At 38.9% G+C, this 16,768-nt stretch overlaps 1 long non-coding RNA gene and 2 pseudogenes across 1 annotated transcript in view; 1 reads left to right on the top strand and 2 right to left on the bottom strand.

Moving 5' to 3' along the window:
* Positions 1-9,022, top strand: part of LOC141554139 (uncharacterized) — a 56,709-nt gene extending 47,687 nt beyond the window's left edge. Inside the window, exon 3 of the long non-coding RNA XR_012485784.1 lies at positions 8,855-9,022. This is a non-coding gene — a long non-coding RNA (uncharacterized LOC141554139). The remainder of the gene's footprint in view (positions 1-8,854) is intronic.
* On the bottom strand, positions 187-771 carry LOC141553172 (RNA polymerase II subunit A C-terminal domain phosphatase SSU72 pseudogene; annotated as a pseudogene).
* LOC141553170 (RNA polymerase II subunit A C-terminal domain phosphatase SSU72 pseudogene) lies at positions 7,535-8,119 on the bottom strand (annotated as a pseudogene).
* Positions 9,023-16,768: the final 7,746 nt, after the last annotated feature.

Here is a 16,768-nt window from a genome sequence, read left to right as displayed (position 1 = left end):
AGTTCATCAGTCTTGGTCTTCATGTCTTCCATGGGCTGTATACACCAACAGGCTGCTCCAGTGGCTTCTTCTAGAGTGTCCTGAATGTCCACATGAATCCCATGGACTAGCTGCAATGTACCCTGGTTTCTGCATTAGACCAAGACTTCTTTCAAGTCAGAAGGAAAAGAAAAAGTCACGTGGACTTCAGTAAAAACAGAGTGTGTGGAGCAAAGGCCTGTCACTTTTCTCTTCTAATTTCAACAGCAGTTTATCTATCTGGGTTTCCATGTCTTCCATCTGCTGTATGCAATGACAGAGCTCACAGATGAGAGAGGCTCCCAGCCTGGCTTCTGTCTCATTGTCCTCAATGTCCACATTAATCACATGCACTGGCCTCAGACTCTCCTGATCCCTGGAATTTAAATGTTCCAGTACCTTGTCATAGACTCTCTCTTCACAGGTAAAGATGAGATCAAACTCATCCCTGCAATGCTGGAACCTCTTTGGCCGGGGCTTGATTCTCTTATTTCTGCTCAGCATGTTCAAAACGCCATTGCTTCTGTAGAGTTCTTGGTCTTTCTTAAGAAGATCATTGTACATCTGATGATAGGTCGTTTTGAAATCATAGACATTAGGCTGGTCTTCCGTGGGTCCCGGAAGTTTGACACAAGTTGCTGTTCCAAAAGATCTGACTCGAAATCCTCTTTTTTTGAGGACACTGTGAGCCTCCATGCTCCGGTTGTGGTTACTAGAGCACACCACAGCCACTTTGAGAGCAGGAGACAGCATGGACAAAGTTGGTGAAAGCAGCAGAAAACAGGAGACTGAGGGATCCAGTGGACAGCTAAAGCAACAAACAGTCTCAGCTGCTCGAGCAGAACAGAGCTGTTCCTGCAGCCAGGCTGAAAAATAGGCACCTTCCTGACTGGAGGGACAAGGTTGGGGAAAGCAGCAGCTAAGAGGAGACTGGGAGAACCAGTGGAGAGCTAAAGCAACAGCCTCAGCGGTAGGCAGAATGAAGCTACACCTCAATCAGGAGGTATAAATACTGCCTTGGCCTGAGACCTTCCTTATGACATCCTGAAAGACATAGGCTTGAAAGCCTGGGGCCCCAGCCAATTGAAGAGTTGCTGAAGTGTCAAGCTAAGGTGTGGAGCTGAGGTGTGAACTCAGCCTGCTTGTATCAGCTGTGTTATCACTTGCTGGCTCAAAGTATAGATTGTTCCTTAGAGTATTCTAATGCACTAGAGTAGAACACTAGATAACGTTTGTCCTTGTACCCTGGAGGCCCACAGACTCTCTGGACACTGACAGGACTCTAATCAGTGTCTTTGGATTACTCACTTTTACATAGGGCATGATTGAACTGGAAATGCTTCAAGATGGCTGGTGTGTACATCTTAGATGAGATGTTTTTAATAGTGTCCAGAGCAACCTTTTGAATTCTTTAAATTACATTGTAAAAGATGTTTAAATTGAATCTGTTTCTTTTGCACTTTTAAAAATTGAGACATCATCATTGATCTGAGAAGATTTCCATAGACTTCAACAGGCTGATATATAGATGTCCCTGAAAACCAAAAGGTCGAGAATTCTTGAGATCTTCTCTGTACTCCCAAATGGTTTCATTTCTATCAGCAGATTTGGTAACAAGACTTTCACTCAAAAATAGATGGCACACATAAGAGAAATTGGATTGACTTGTTCTGCTCAGCTCAATAGGGATAAATTGTTGGTGTTTATCTGTTGCTTTTGTTCTTTGTCCTTCATTTTCAAAGAGGACCCTGACGTTGGGGAGGTGACACAAGTGAGTTGGATTTAAGTGGCTGAGGAATGGGCAATTTCACTTTGTCATCTAGAGGCATCTGTGCCTGCTGGTAAGATGGAGATCAAGAGAAATGGAGATGGCCCTGAAGGTGGGGAGTCATGATGAGGTGCTAAGGTTTCCAAGTCCATATTGGATGGCCAACTCTCAAGAAAATTCTAGAAAGGATGGGGGTGGGGCGGTAGTTGTTTGCTTATTGTCAGAAATAGGTTGAATCAGATGACATCTGAGAGCTTTCTCCTCCACAAAAACAACATGAAAGCTCCTTGAGTATAGGCACATCAATGTTCTCCTGGTATGCCAACTTTTCCTACTCTATCATTGTGAAATCAGTCTGCTCCTATGAATTATGGCATCAGTGGGTAGAGTTGGATGAGATAAATGAGAAAACTTAGATTCAGAAAAGTTTGGTTATTTTCCTAGGTCTTGATTTCACACCTCCTCAAAACCTTTGCCTCTGTTATGGATGGGGCACCTTGGAAATCATCAACTTCCCCTTAATTAAGATCAGCTGGAGACACTCCCTTCCAATATCTCCTCCGTTGCTACCAAACTGCTCCCAGTTTGGACTTATTTAGTTTCTTTGATTGCATTTGTTTTGGACTTCTTCCACCACCGAAATTTGATCACCACACCAACTTACCTTGTGTCTTCCCCCTTGGAACTTTTCTTTTGTGTGTTGCCCTTCCCCCATCAAGTCCTAAACTCATAGGTCTCTGGTTTCCATCTCTATCCCCAGTGCTTAGGCACTGGTATGTTGTAGGGGCTTAATAAATGTTGGTTTGCTCCTGAGATTCAGTGTTAATTTTTTATGGAGTCCATCACAAGAAATACACTACTCCGATTTATTTCCAGATTTGTTTCTTCCTTACTGAAGGATTATATAAATGTTACTTAATCTCACTGGGTCTCAAGTTTCTTTCCCTACAAATTGTATATATGATATAAAACATCTCTCATTCGTTTAGCTATAACAGTACCTGATTTTATAATTATTTTAAGCAGGAATTTACTGCACTTAAGTATATGTATGTGTGAATCTATTATGTATGCAAGACATTGATATAGATATAATTCATATAAATATACAAATATAATCTGTTTATATCAATCACCAATGAGTCAATAATCTGCTTGTCTCTCTTATGCATCCATCTGTCCCAATATTATTCCTGAAAATATTATCATCTCAAGAGACATGTGTCAGTGTGTGCCCACATGTGTGTGTGTGTGTGTGTCTGTGTCTACAAAATGACAATGAAAAAACAATAGGAGTTTGACGAAGCAATACCTGGTTGACAGTGCCACCCCTAATTCTTTCCAGCTCTGTAAAGTTTGGCAAATATAAGAACTTTTTGCCTATGTTTTTCATCTGTCAAATAAAGTTTTTGGACCAGCTACCCTCTCTTTTACTTTAGCTTTGGAATATTTGATGGGTAGATCCTATGTCATCTACGCCTTTTCTTTAAGTCATTTTTTAAAATGATGAATGCACATATATTCATTCTTTGATGTCAAATGCCCCTCGGAGGGAATCTCAACTCTTCTAAATGTATTGGCCTATACATTTGTCCAGAAAATCAAAATATTGTTTGAATGTGTCACTTGGAGTCAGGAAGAGCTGGATTCATATTCTGCCTAATGCACCAGCAATTATCACTGCCAAAATCCTTCGACCAGTTTTTACTTCCAGAATAAATTTATTCAGGTGCTTCATTAGTGTTTGTTTGTTTTCTTCCCCAGGCCAAGGACATCATCAACAAAACCTCTTCACATTGCCATATTGAAACATAGATTTGAGGAGACAATTTTAACAGCAGGTCAATTTAATATGACTGGCACCAAAAATTCCCAAATTATTATTTGTCCTCCTTTTCCTCTTCTTCATCTCTTCTCCCCTTCTTTCTCTCCCTACTCCTCCTATTTACTCCCCCACTCCACTTCATTATCCTTCTGCTTTCCTTCCCCCTCTCCCTCCCTGTCCTTGTTGCTCTCCTTCCTCTCTTCCCCTTTCCTGCCAACCTCCCCCTTCCTGCTTCATCAGTTCCTAGTAGAAGTCCTCCTCCTCCTTCCCTCCCTCTCCCCTTCCTAGTCTTTTTGCTTCCCCTCTTCTTCCTTGTCCTCTTTTCCCCCTCATTTTTCTTCTCCTCCTCCCTTTTTTCTCTTTCTTCTTTTTTCCCTTCTCCTCTTCATCTTCTTGCTGCTCCTTTTCTCTTTCTTTTCACGTGGAAACAAATATCAGCTTTTAAAAAGTGTCCTGCACTAAATTTGCCTTGTTATTGCCACAAAACATTTAGCAAATGCATCCCAGATGTTGCTTGGAATCAAAAAGACCTTCTATAACAACCACATAGAGGGACAAGTCACTTAAACTCTATTTTTCTTGAATTTCCTATGTGTAACATGGAGATGGTACCAAGACACCCTTTCATTGCACACAGAAGATGCTATTAAAATAGCGATTCTTCAGAGAAAAGGCTAGAGTGTCCTAGAGTGGGAAGATCTTGATGGTGAACTTCATAAACCATGTACAGATATGTTAAATGATTTTGAACAGTGTGTAAGTTCTTCATAGAAATATGATGAAAATCATTCACAAAATACAATGGGGGAATTGTGTGGAATAGAAAGAGATAAGGTGAAGAACTTCCAAGAATGTATGAATTCTTTTTCTGTATTTTATTTTCATTGTTTCTGTGTTTCCCCTATGACCTGTAAAATATGTGCAGGCTTGTATTTATTTGAGCCTTGGCCAGCTGTAAACATACTTACTTAACTTGAGCTGATGACATTTATGAGTATTTTACATTTATCAATATTTAGTCTATCTGCTTGATTAAGCCTAAAGGCCTGGTTTTCTGTTTCCTAGAAATCAGGAGATTTGGGGGAAATTCGAACCTTCCATTCCAGTCTCTCCGAATAGCAACAATGAATTCAATGCCTCCCCTTCCCCTTCTCAATGCTCTCTTTAGTTGTGATGTAATCTCTTTTTGGAAAAGCCCATGTATCTTTACTACTTCTTTAGCCCTCCTACCCCAAGTTTTCTCTTTCTTATCTCTTGATGGTATGGCTCATCCTCTAGAGGTTTTCAATAACTAACTTTTCTACTTTTGACTGAATGATGTCTGAGTAGTCATTTTGGGTAAGGGTCTTCCACATCCCTTCCAGTTGGATCTTCCTGAGTTCAAAGCTGGTTCTCTATCTAATTCGCCACCTAGCTGGCCCAGATTTAGTTTTTTTAAGGTCATTTTTGAACATATGTGTTTGACTTCTGCTAGCTTGAATGAATGATTGCTCTTCCTCTAAAATTGAAAATTATCCCTGGGTATGTTTTGACAATAAAAGATTCAATACACAAAAATAGAAAAGAAAAAAATAAATTGTCCATGTTTATTCCAAATGGTCAAGAATATATAAATCTATTGTAAACATTCTTGTGGCTCTCCCTTTGACTACTCTAACTTTGTAGCTTCCCTTAGAGCTACTCTTAATGCCCAGCCCTCAACTACATGGCTAAGCCACACATACTTGTTCGGACACCCACCCAAATCCCACAGAGACAGACCACCAGGAGGCAAGGGTGAAGTGAAAGAGAACTTTATTCTTAGATAGCACATATTGATAACCCCCTGAGGATCTGTAGGAAGGGAATATCCTCTAGAACCTGGGACTGTCAGATCTTAATGGGATTGACCCATGAAAAGAGAAAAATGACATTGAAAATTGGGTATGGAACAAAGGCCTGTCACTTTTCTCTTCTAATTTCAATAACAGTTTATCTACTTGAGTTTCCATGTCTTCCATCTGCTGTATGCAATGACAGAGCTCATAGATAAGATAGGATCCCAGACTGGCTTTGTGTTTGTGTGTGTGTGTGTGTGTGTGTGTGTATGTGTGTAACAAGAATAATATCACTGATATTGAAATACTTCACTTAAGAAACATTCACTCTTAAATGTCATTAATATATATTTATATCAATTTCTGTCCTGAATATATAGGTATTCACCTAGTTGTCCTCCTACTAATTTCCACTCCCCTGGATTCAATTCTTTTTCCTTAGAGAATCAAGGAGATGTGTATTATGTAGTTTTTAAAAGATCAATGATCTGCTCCCAATTTATATTTAAACCTTGATTTTTTTATCAGTCTAATCAAGCTTTTGACACATTTTCCTTAAAGAGGAAAAGAAGGCTATTTTCTAAACATCTGCCCCATTTTAGCTGAAATTCTACTTTAGGTCTTTAACAAGGTGTCCTTGTTGTACTCACAATTTCTGGATCATTGATGAAGATTCTTGGCCCTACATTGGGCACCAAATGTAATATTCTTCTCTAAAATGTAATATTCTCTGGGAGCAGTTTTCTTGGGGGGCTTCTGGGAGTAGCCTTCATTTCAGTTCAGTAAAATCACCTCAGATACAGCCAGGTATTAAAGTCCAATAACTTTATTGTTCCCTTCAAAGTCTTGTCTCTTTTCCTGGGACCTGGCTAGCTTTCTTAGAGGCCTATTGCTCTCCTTGGTTCTGAGAGCTCCTGCTGCTAGTCCTTTGGCTTTGCCAGCTTCTGCCTCTAGCTTCCTCCAAATAAGCTTCTAGTGGGCTTGTGTCTTTCTGGCCCTGTCTCCCCGTCTCCTCCTTCTGTAACCCACATTGAGTATATATCAATCATTATGTCACCAGGAAAATAGTATTTGTTGTAGAATTAAATCAATGCTAAACTAAATTTAACCACTATCCCCTCAATTCCACTTACTTGGCACCTTGTAAGAATTATTTCATTTTGTCTTTCTATACTTTAGCCAATTACATTAAAAAAGACATAGCCAAAGAAATGAATGTTTGAAAAATACAAAATATTTATTAAAAGTAAAAAATACAATGAATAACAAAGTGAGATGAGAAAAATAAATATGATGAAGGGAATAAAAAGAATTAAAGAAAGGAATGGGGGAGGGGCCGGCAAGATGGTGGAGAGGAGTCATGTCATCTTGTGAGCTCTCCCCATATTCCTCAAATTAACAATAAATTATGACTCAGGACTGGTTTTGGAATGACAGACCCCACAAATATTTGAAGTGTAACAAATTTCCAGCAGAAGATAATTTGGAAGGTCTGTTTCAATCAGACACAGAGGGAAGTAGGCCAAGCTCAGGCCACCACAGGAAAATGCAAACACAGGCAGTGCAGAGACCTAGGGCAGATTGGGCTGAGCACCAGGGAATGTAACAAGAGCAACCTACAGCAGTGTTGGTTACTCTGTCCTATTTACAAGCCAGTAGATCAGCAGATTTGGTATAAGATAATTCAACACAAATACAAAAGGCAAAGCATGAGCACCTAAACACCAGAATAAGGAAAGAAAGGAATATTACACACTGGTCTTCTGGAGGAGTATGGAATAGGAAAAAGCAAAACAAAACAACAACAACAACAAAATAACCTTGACACACATGCTTCTTTCAACTAAAGAGGAAAGAAATTTTGGCTTCAGAAAAGTCAGGTTGTGCAGAGGATAGTCTTCCTATTTTCCTCCTCCAATTCTGGTAACAGTTCACCAACCTTGGTTTTCACATCTTCTGTCTGCATACACTGATAGGCTTTTTCTGTGGCTTTTTACTCATTGTCCTGAATATCCATACGAATCTCATGAACTGGCTGCAAAGTATCTTGATTTCTGGAATACAACTAGACTTCTTTAACTCTGAAGGAAAAAAAATTTTGTAGCTTCAGTAAAAACAGAGGGTATGGAGCAAAGACCTATCATGTTTCTCCTCTAATTTTAATAACAGTTTATCTATCTGGGTTTCCATGTTTTCCAAATTCTGTATCCGCTGACAGAGTTCACAGATGAGAAAGGCTCCTAGAATGGCTTCTTCTTCGTTGTCCTCAATGTCCACATTAATCACATGCACTGGCTTCTGAGTCTCCTGTTGTCTGGAATTTAAATGTTCCAGTACCTTGTCATAGACTCTCTTTTCACAGGTAATGATGAGATCAAACTCATCCTTGCAGTTCTGGAACCTCTCTGGCTGGGGCTTGATTCTCTTATTTCTGCTCAGCATGTGCAAAACCCCATTGTTTCTATAGAGTTCTGCATCTTTCCTAAGGAGATCATTGTACATCTGATGATATGTCGTTTTGAAATCATAGACATTAGGCTGGTCTGCTGTGGGTCCCGGAAGTTTTATACAAGTTCCTGTTCCAAAAGATCTGACACAGAATCCTCTTTTTTTGAGGACACTGTGAGCCTCCATGCTCCGGTTCTGGTTACTGGAGCACACCACAGCCACTTTCAGAGAAGAAGACAGCATGGTGATGGTGACAGCAACCAGAAAGAAAAAGGTGGTGAAAGCAGAAAAAAAGAGGCTGGGGGAACCAGTGGACAGGTAAAGCAACAAACAGTCTCAGCAGGTCAAGTAGAACGGAGCTGCTCCTGCAGACAGGCTGAATAAATAGGTACCTTGGTTTGAGACCTCCCTGACTGGAGGGACAAGGTTGGGGAAAGCAGCAGTGAAAAGGAGACTGGGGCAACCAGTGGAGAACTAAAGCAATAGCCTCAGCTGTAAGCGGAATGAAGCTGCATCTGCAGCCAGGCTATATAAATACTGCCTGGGCTTGAGACCTTCCTGATGTCATCCTGAAAGACAAAGGCTGGGAAGCCTGGGGCCCCACCCCACTGAAGTGCTGTTGAGGTGTGAAGCTGAGGTTTGTAGCTGAGGTGTGAACCTCAGGTGTGAAGCTGAGGTGTGGAGCTGAGGTGTAAACTTGTCCTGCTTGTATCAATTGTGTTGTCACTTGTTTGCCCAAACTTTTGTTCTTGTACCCTGTCTGGGCACTGATAAGCCTCTAATAAATGTATTTTGATTATTCACTTTTATGTAAAAGTCTAGACAGTATATGATTGAACTTGAAATGCTTCAAGATGGCTGGTGTGTACATCTTACATGAGGTGTTTTTAATAGTGCCCAGAGGAACCTTGTGAGTTCTATTAAATGATATTGTAAAAGTTATGTTTCAGTTTAATGTTTCTTTTGCAATTTTTTTAGATTCAGACCTCATTCCTCTGAGAAGACTTCCATAGACTTCAACAGACTGATAAAGGTGTCTCTGAAAACCAAAAGGTCGAGAATTCTTGATTGAGATCCTCCCTTCACCCCCAAATGGTTTCATTTCTATCAGCAGATTTGCTAACAAGACTTTCACTCAAAAATAGATGGCACACATAAGAGATATTGGATTGACTTGTTCTGCTCAGCTCAATAGAAATAAATTATTGGTGTTTGTCTTTTTTTTTTTGTCGGGTCTACATTTTCAAAGAGAACCCTGATCTTGGGGAGGTGATATATGTGAATTGCATTTAAGTGGGGGAGGAATGGGCAATTTCACTTTTTCCTCTGGAGCCATCTGTGTCTGCTGGGTAAGATGGAGATCAACAGAAATGGAGATGGTGCTGGAGGTGGGGAATCATGATGAAGTGCTGAGTTTGGCATCCAAAAATTTTTCCAAGTCCCTACTGGATCACCAACTCTCAAGGGAATTCTAGAAATGATGGGGTGGTAGTTGTTTGTTTACTTTCAGAAATAAATTGAATGAGATGATATCTGAGATCTTTCTCCCCCATGAAAACAACTTGAAAGCTCATTTTTTCCTTGGTGTTCCAACCTTCCAGCAAAATTCCTTATAGTGTGGGAACCAATGTTTGATTGTTAAATGAATTAATGGTCATATGAATTATTGCCTCATTGGGTGCAGTATCTATAGATGAGATAGTTGAGAAAATGTAGACCCAGAAATGTTTGGTGATTTTCCTAAATAGTGAATCTCTGTGAATTCTCTTTTGCATTCACACCCATTCAAAATCTTTACCTCTCCTGTGAAGGTGAAACTGGGAACTCCTCAACTTCCATTTAATGAAGACCAGCTGGAGACACTCCCTTAAATGTCTCCTCCTTTCCTAACAAACTGCCCCCAGTTTGGACATCTTTGGTTCATTCATCTTTGGACTTCTTGTACCACTGAAATTTTAGCTCCACACCTCTTACATGGTGCCTTCCAAAGGCAAAAGAAATCAAATATTCATGATATGGAATTTGTTGCTTCACATACACTTTTTTTTAAATAACAGTGACATTGATTTATTAAATTAGTTGTTTGTTTATTCATTTATTTAAGACATTTATTATTTAAAGTGCTTTAAAGTTTGGAAAACATTTTTAAATATCTCTTTTCAAACACATAACCACACTAGAATGTGGAGGGTATTTTTATGCCAAATTTAGATGTGAAGAAGCTGAAATAGACAGAGGATAAATGACTTAGACTTTGATTGTTGCTGAGCCCCTCTATGATTCTGTTCAAGGCCCTGACACAATGCCCCTGGAATAGAGGCCTGAGTAGGCCAAAGCTTTTAAGACCCTGAAAGGTAAACTAATTTCTTGCCCCAGCCTTAGCCCTACTTTTTATGCTGTTTGTTGATGGAAGATGGGGTCAGGTCCTAGGGGTCTTGAATCAGTTCCTTACTTACTTCTCAAAGAAACTTAATATCTTTGGGGTGACCCTCCTACCTTAGAGCAGTTCCTGCCACAGCCCTTTTATATGAGGAAGCCTCTAAGTTCAACCCAAGCCAACCTTTGAAGGTTCTCACCTCTCACCAAATTCAGAGCATTTTTGCTCTCACAGAGCTGTAGAATTGCAGAAAGAATGAGAGCAAACATCGAGAATGACTCTAAATATACCTTTGATGTTTTACATAGTCATGGGGCTCTATGGAAGGAAAGGGATTTTTGGCAGCAAAAATAAATAAATAAATCCCCCATTAAATATGCAGGGGAAATTCTACAAGTGTTACAAGCTGTCCATGGACCTAGAGAAATTTCAGTTATATCTTGTGAAGGATACCAGAAGGGACATTCGCTTCAGAGCCAAGGGAAACAGGCTTGGACATTCAGCTTCCCATGCTGTTGCCTGTTTGGCCCTGACCATGGCATATTTAATTCCACAGCTCCCCAACTTTTACACCCTTTCTTCCAGCTCAGTTAGAAAAATATCAAGTGCTCTTGGATAAGTTGAGCAAATATAATAAAGATTACAATACTACCTAAACTAATTTATTTATTTAGTGCTATACCAATCAGACTCCCAAGAAATTATTTTACTGACCGAGAAAATATCACAACAAAATTCATCTGGAAAAACAAAAGGTCAAGAATTTCAAGGGAATTAATGGGGAAAAAACACAAAGAAAGGTGGCCTAAGTGTGCCAGATCTAAAACTATATTATAAAGCAACAATCAGCAAAACCATTTGGTACTGGCCAAGAAATAGAGTAGTAGATCAGTGGAATAGCTTAGGTTCACAGGACAAAAAGAGTCAATGACTCAACTTTAGGATAAGAATTCACTATTTCACAAAAATTCCTGGGGAAACTGGAAACTAATACAGCAAAAAATAGGCATTGCCCCAGAACTAATACTGTATACCAAGATAAGCTCAAAATGGCTTGATGATCTAGCCATAAAGAATGATATAATAACAAATTAGAAGAACATAGGATAGTTACTTCTCAGATCTCTGTAGGAGGAAGGAATTTGTGACTAAGGAAGAACTGGAGATCATTAAATAGATAATTTCGATTATATTAAGTTAAAGTTTTGTACAAACAAAACTAATGCAGACAAGATTAGAAGGGAAGCAATAAATTGGGAAAACATTTTTACATTCAAAAGTTCAGATATGGGAGCAGCTAAATGACACAGTGGATAGACCACCAGCCCTGAATTCAGGAGGACCCGAGTTCAAATCTGGTCTCAGACACTTAACACTTCCTAGCTGTGTGACCCTGGGCAAGTCACTTAACCCCAGCCTCAAAAAAAAAAAAAAAAAAAAGAAAAAGAAAAAAAAAGAAAAGAAAAGAAAAGAAAAAAAGAAAAGTTCAGATAAAGGATTCATTTCTAAAATCTATAAAGAATTGACTCAAATTTATAAGAATTCAAGCTATTCTCCAATTGATAAATGGTCAAAAGATAGAAACAGACAATTTTCAGATGAAGAAATTGAAAAGATTTCTAGTCATATGAAAAGGGACTATAAATCACTATTGATCATAGAACTGCATCTCTCAGATTGGCTAAGATGGCAGGAAAGGATAAATGTTGGAGGGGATGTGGGAAAATTGGGACACGAATACCTTGTTGGTGGAATTGTGAATAGATCCAACCATTCTGGAGAGCAAATTTGGAACTATGCTCAAAAAGTGGTCAATCTGTGCATGCCCTTTGATCCAGAAGTGTTTCTACAGGACTTATATCGGAAAGAGAGCTTAAAGAAAAGGACCCACATGTGCAAAAATGCTTGTGGCAGACCTCTTTGTAGTGGCAAAAACGTGGAAAATTAATGGATGCCCATCAGTTGGAAAATGGCTAAATAAATTATGGTACGTGAATATTATGGAATATTATTGTTCTGTAGAAAACAATCAGCAGGATGATTTCAGAGAGGCCTGAACAGATTTTCATGTACTGATGCTAAGTGAAATGTCTAGAAGCAGGAGATCATTATACATGGCAAACAATAAGATTATGCAATGATCAATTCTGATGGATGTAGCTCTCTACAACAATGAGATGATTCAACCCAGTTCCAATTGTTCAGTGATGAAGGGAGCCATCTGCACCCAAGAGAGAGAACTCTGGGACCTGAATGTGGTTCACAGCATAGCATTTTCACTTTTTATTATAGTTTGCTTCCATTTTATTTTGATTCTCTTTTTTATTGTTTTGATTTTATTTTTCTCGTGCAGAACAATAATTGTATAAATATGTGTGCAAAAACTGGTTAACATATATTTCTATCATGTTTAACATATATTGGAATACTTCCCATCTGGGCAAGGGAGTGGGGAAAAGGGATGAAATTGGAACACAAGATTTTCTAAGGGCAAATGTTGAAGAATAGGCCACTATAATGTTTTGAAAAATTAAAGGTTTAATAAAATAAATAAAAGAAAGAGATAAACAGTAATGTAAAGAAGAAGAAGAAGAAGAAGAAGAAGAAGAAGAAGAAGTCCTCCAAATATTGTTGATTGTCAGAGGCATAATCTGCTGATCAGTGATAACTAAATTTCTAAGACAACTGCTCAATTCTGCCTATGGACCATAACATTGGCATATCAGTGACAAGAAGAACTAGATAAATTTGTCTCCTTGCTCCTGGTTCTTTGCTAAATTCTTTTGGAACTTGGCCCACTTCAATTGGTGTTACAACTACAATAAAAATCTCCCCTTAACTTGGAGATGGGTTCAAGCATGCAAATTCTTTTGGAACACCTCACAACATCAGCCTGCAAGCCCCAACTTTTAGGGGTCTTTTCTGAACCTCAACAATATTACAGTGTTTTCCAGTGCAATTTGTTCTGCAATTATACATGTTGCAGTGCGCATTTTTCTTATTTTTACTTCCTTGTTAACGGATGAAAGCAAGACATACCTTATGATTTAGAATATCTAAATAATTTAGGACTTAATCTCACAAAATTTATATCAGATATCCAGGTGCCTGACAAAATGTTAGAGCACAATTGATATACTTTTTACCAATTATACAATATGCAATTTAGCAAGCAGCATGGTCTACTACAAATATATGATCTCTTTAGACACCAGAGTACCAAAAAATTTTCAAGTTAAAATTAAATCAAACACAAATTTAAATTTCTAGTAGCAATACTTCTGGACCAATGCATACATATTTGTAAAATCTTATACCCAAATAAACAAATTCACAATCTTAGCACACACTAGGTAATAGTAATTATCTCGTACAATTTCAAAATCACAATACCAATTTAAACACACGCAGTCCCAAGACTTAAGGTGGCAGAAAAGTTCCCCTTCAAGTCCATCTACAAGGCTGAAAGAAATTAGTGGACTTTGGGATCTTGTAGGAGAGAGTCATAGCATTTGTGGACCCAGGTGTCCAGCTGCAGATCTATAGCCCAGTGACTAGCCCACACTCCTTGCCAGAAATGCCAGGGGGGAAATGTCAAAGATGTTGAGCACCAGCAAAATTTCAGAATAATCCAGGCCAAGAAGGAAAGCAGTCCTAGCCAGGACAGATTCCACAAGCTTTTCCAAGGGAGAGCAGTTTGTAAAATCCCAGAGAAGGTGATTTTTTTCCCTCTTGCAGTTTTTCTGTAAGACTCAGGCAAAAGCCTCTGGTTAAAGTCACTCCCTTTCTGGCTGAAGTGCCAAGACAAGGATGCCATTAGTGGCCTCTCCTGTGGTAAAGAATTTGATGCTGATTCTATTTTTGCTTAAAGCATACAAAAGCTGACTACAATCTTCAAGGTTATATGAAAAGAGGCTATCCAACAGGAACTCAAATATGTCTCCATTGTCCATTTTAAAGGAAAAATAGCTTAGTTACCCTATGACAGACATGGAGGGAAGGAGGGCAGGGTGCCACCTCTTTAATCATTGCCAATAGGATTTGCCTACAACTCCTCTTTAATAGGCTAATCCTTCAACTGGAAGTTGGTCATCCACCCAAGGGCAAATGAATCCATATCTAAGTGATTGAAGCAACATGCATTGTTTATGGGTGCTTAAACCCAATGTAATTTTTACTATAACAATTTTGTTTAACTAATCTATTTCTTTAATGTCACTCGAATTAAATTATTTTTAGAAGATTTCATGGATTTACAAAAAAATGAGAGAAATACCAAAGTTCATTTGGAAGAGCAAAAGATCAGGAACTTCAAAGAAGCCAGGAAAAAAAGATATAAAGGAAATCAATTTAGCGGTATAAGACCATAAACTTCATTATAAGGGAGATCTTTGTTGAAGTCGGGTGGGACAAGTTAGGTGCCCCTTCCCAATTAACTAATCAGAAACATCATCAGGTACATTTAATCCCTGCAGGTCCAGGCCTAGACACACACCTGGGAGCCATCCCAACTCAGCCATATGCTCCTGGAACCTGGCCAGCTTCCAGCATGTCCAAGGTGTAAAAGCAAAAGACTCGAGCTTACTCATTGGATAGACTAAAAGGACATAACCATCCTTGACCAACGGTCACCAATGTTTGTTAAGGGACAGATCAATTCCCCCAGAGCCTCCACAGATGTGGATCATAACATCGGTAGGATTTGCAAGGCAGCCTTTCCTGACACAGCTGTTGAAGACTGGGAACGAGATAAATTACAGGCAGAGGGAAAAGAGAGGTAAGACAATGCAACAGCTTCTTACTCAGAGACATCAGAGTGTTATACCACAGTTTTCTTTGAATGTCCTCAGTTTCCTTAATTGTCCTATTCAGTTACTCTGCCTCAGATTATTACCATTCCCTGCTAATGTTTGATAGGATAAAGGTCTTATATCTTAGACCTTAGGCTATACTTATTCCCTCTTAATGTTTAATGGGATAAAGGTCTTTATCCATTTAGACATCATTAGAATATCAGGAGCCTCTCCAGTATCTCCCATTGTGTCATCCTAGGTGCCTCCCCCCAATTAGGTCAGACCCATCCAGGTACCTCCCCCATTATGTCATCCCAAAAAAGAATGCTGTATCCTATATTCAGGGCTAGATTTTTTGAGATGATAGTCTCGTTCAGCCATGAGACCAACCATGAATCCATTGGTCCCAGTAAATCTCTCCATTTAATAAATTCTGTATTGAATATTCTCTAATCTCTGTCTTGCTTAGTTTCTCCAGCATTACATTTTGGAGGCCCCAGCGAGATATTAGAAAATGAGCAGGATTAGAGATAAGAGACTTTCCAGCCTCTGCTTTGGGCATGAGTTGCTGCTGATCTGAATTCTTGGCCTTGAGAAGCTGGGCCTGCTGGATTTTTTTTTCCAGAGACTCCAGGAAATAGAACAATTTCTTGCTACAAAAGTCTGAAGGTAGACACTTTCCATTTCAGCTACAAGAGAGTGTAAATCTGTCTGGGTACCACCTATTTTGTTTGTATAAGACCTGTTTAAGTACCTATACCTGTTCTGTTCTGTATGCTAGCACCTGCATTCCCAGAATTACAAAATGCTAATCAGAATAAATTCTGGGAATAGGGTCTTCTGGACGCAGGGGATCCTATGTGGCTGTCTTCTAAGATGCATCTAGTACTGTGTGCCTGTTGGCACAACTCTAGGCATTCCAGAGTATAAGTCTGGGTGGTTTTATAAGATACCATCTGGCAAAAAAACAAACATCAAACAAACAAACAAACAAACAAAAGGCTCTGTTTGGATTATGGAAGGGCAGATTGCAGTTCATAACCTCCCACAAGACTATTCTTTCTAGATAAGCTGCTGCACAGTCTATGTGTGTTCTGTGTTCTGTGTGATTTGTTTGTCTGTTTTGTTAATTTTAAGATCTCTGTTAAATTTAAAAACAATGATCAAATTTGAGAATTGGTTATACTGAACTTCAGCTGGAGAAAACATTGTATAAGGAATTTTAAATTGTGAAAAAAAAATGTATGGTTGCCTATGCTGGCTAGATTTAATTATGACTAAGTATAAGATCTTAAAAGAACAATATCTTGTTAAAAAAGTTCTGTTAACTTGCCTGAAAGGGGTCATTCGGCTCTAATTAGGTAAAGTATGTAGCAAAAAGGATCTGAATTCTGAAGGCTTCAACTCTGGCCAAATTAGAGCTTAGGAGAAGTCTATTGGGAATAATGGCCTTGTGGGGCCAGAGGGAGAGAACGAAAAACTATGCTGTTTCATTATTTGAAATATGATAGGAAAAGCAGTTTTATATTATTGGGAATTTAAAGCTGTATTTAGTTTGGTTCAGAGTTTCTTACCTATGATAGAACATTGCAAATTATGCTTTAAATCCAATTCTGCTGGACATGTAGATTTTATGAAATCTTCCCCCTCCCCTGACTAATTTTTGCTACTTTAAAGGTTGACTGGGGTAGGGATATTTTGCCTTCAAAGTGAAGATTTAAA

Source organism: Sminthopsis crassicaudata, chromosome 2, assembly GCF_048593235.1.
Source record: "Sminthopsis crassicaudata isolate SCR6 chromosome 2, ASM4859323v1, whole genome shotgun sequence".
NCBI classification, from domain to species: Eukaryota; Metazoa; Chordata; class Mammalia; order Dasyuromorphia; family Dasyuridae; genus Sminthopsis; species Sminthopsis crassicaudata.
The sequence above is the reverse complement of the archived record's forward strand: the minus strand, read 5'-3'. Positions and strand labels throughout refer to the sequence as shown.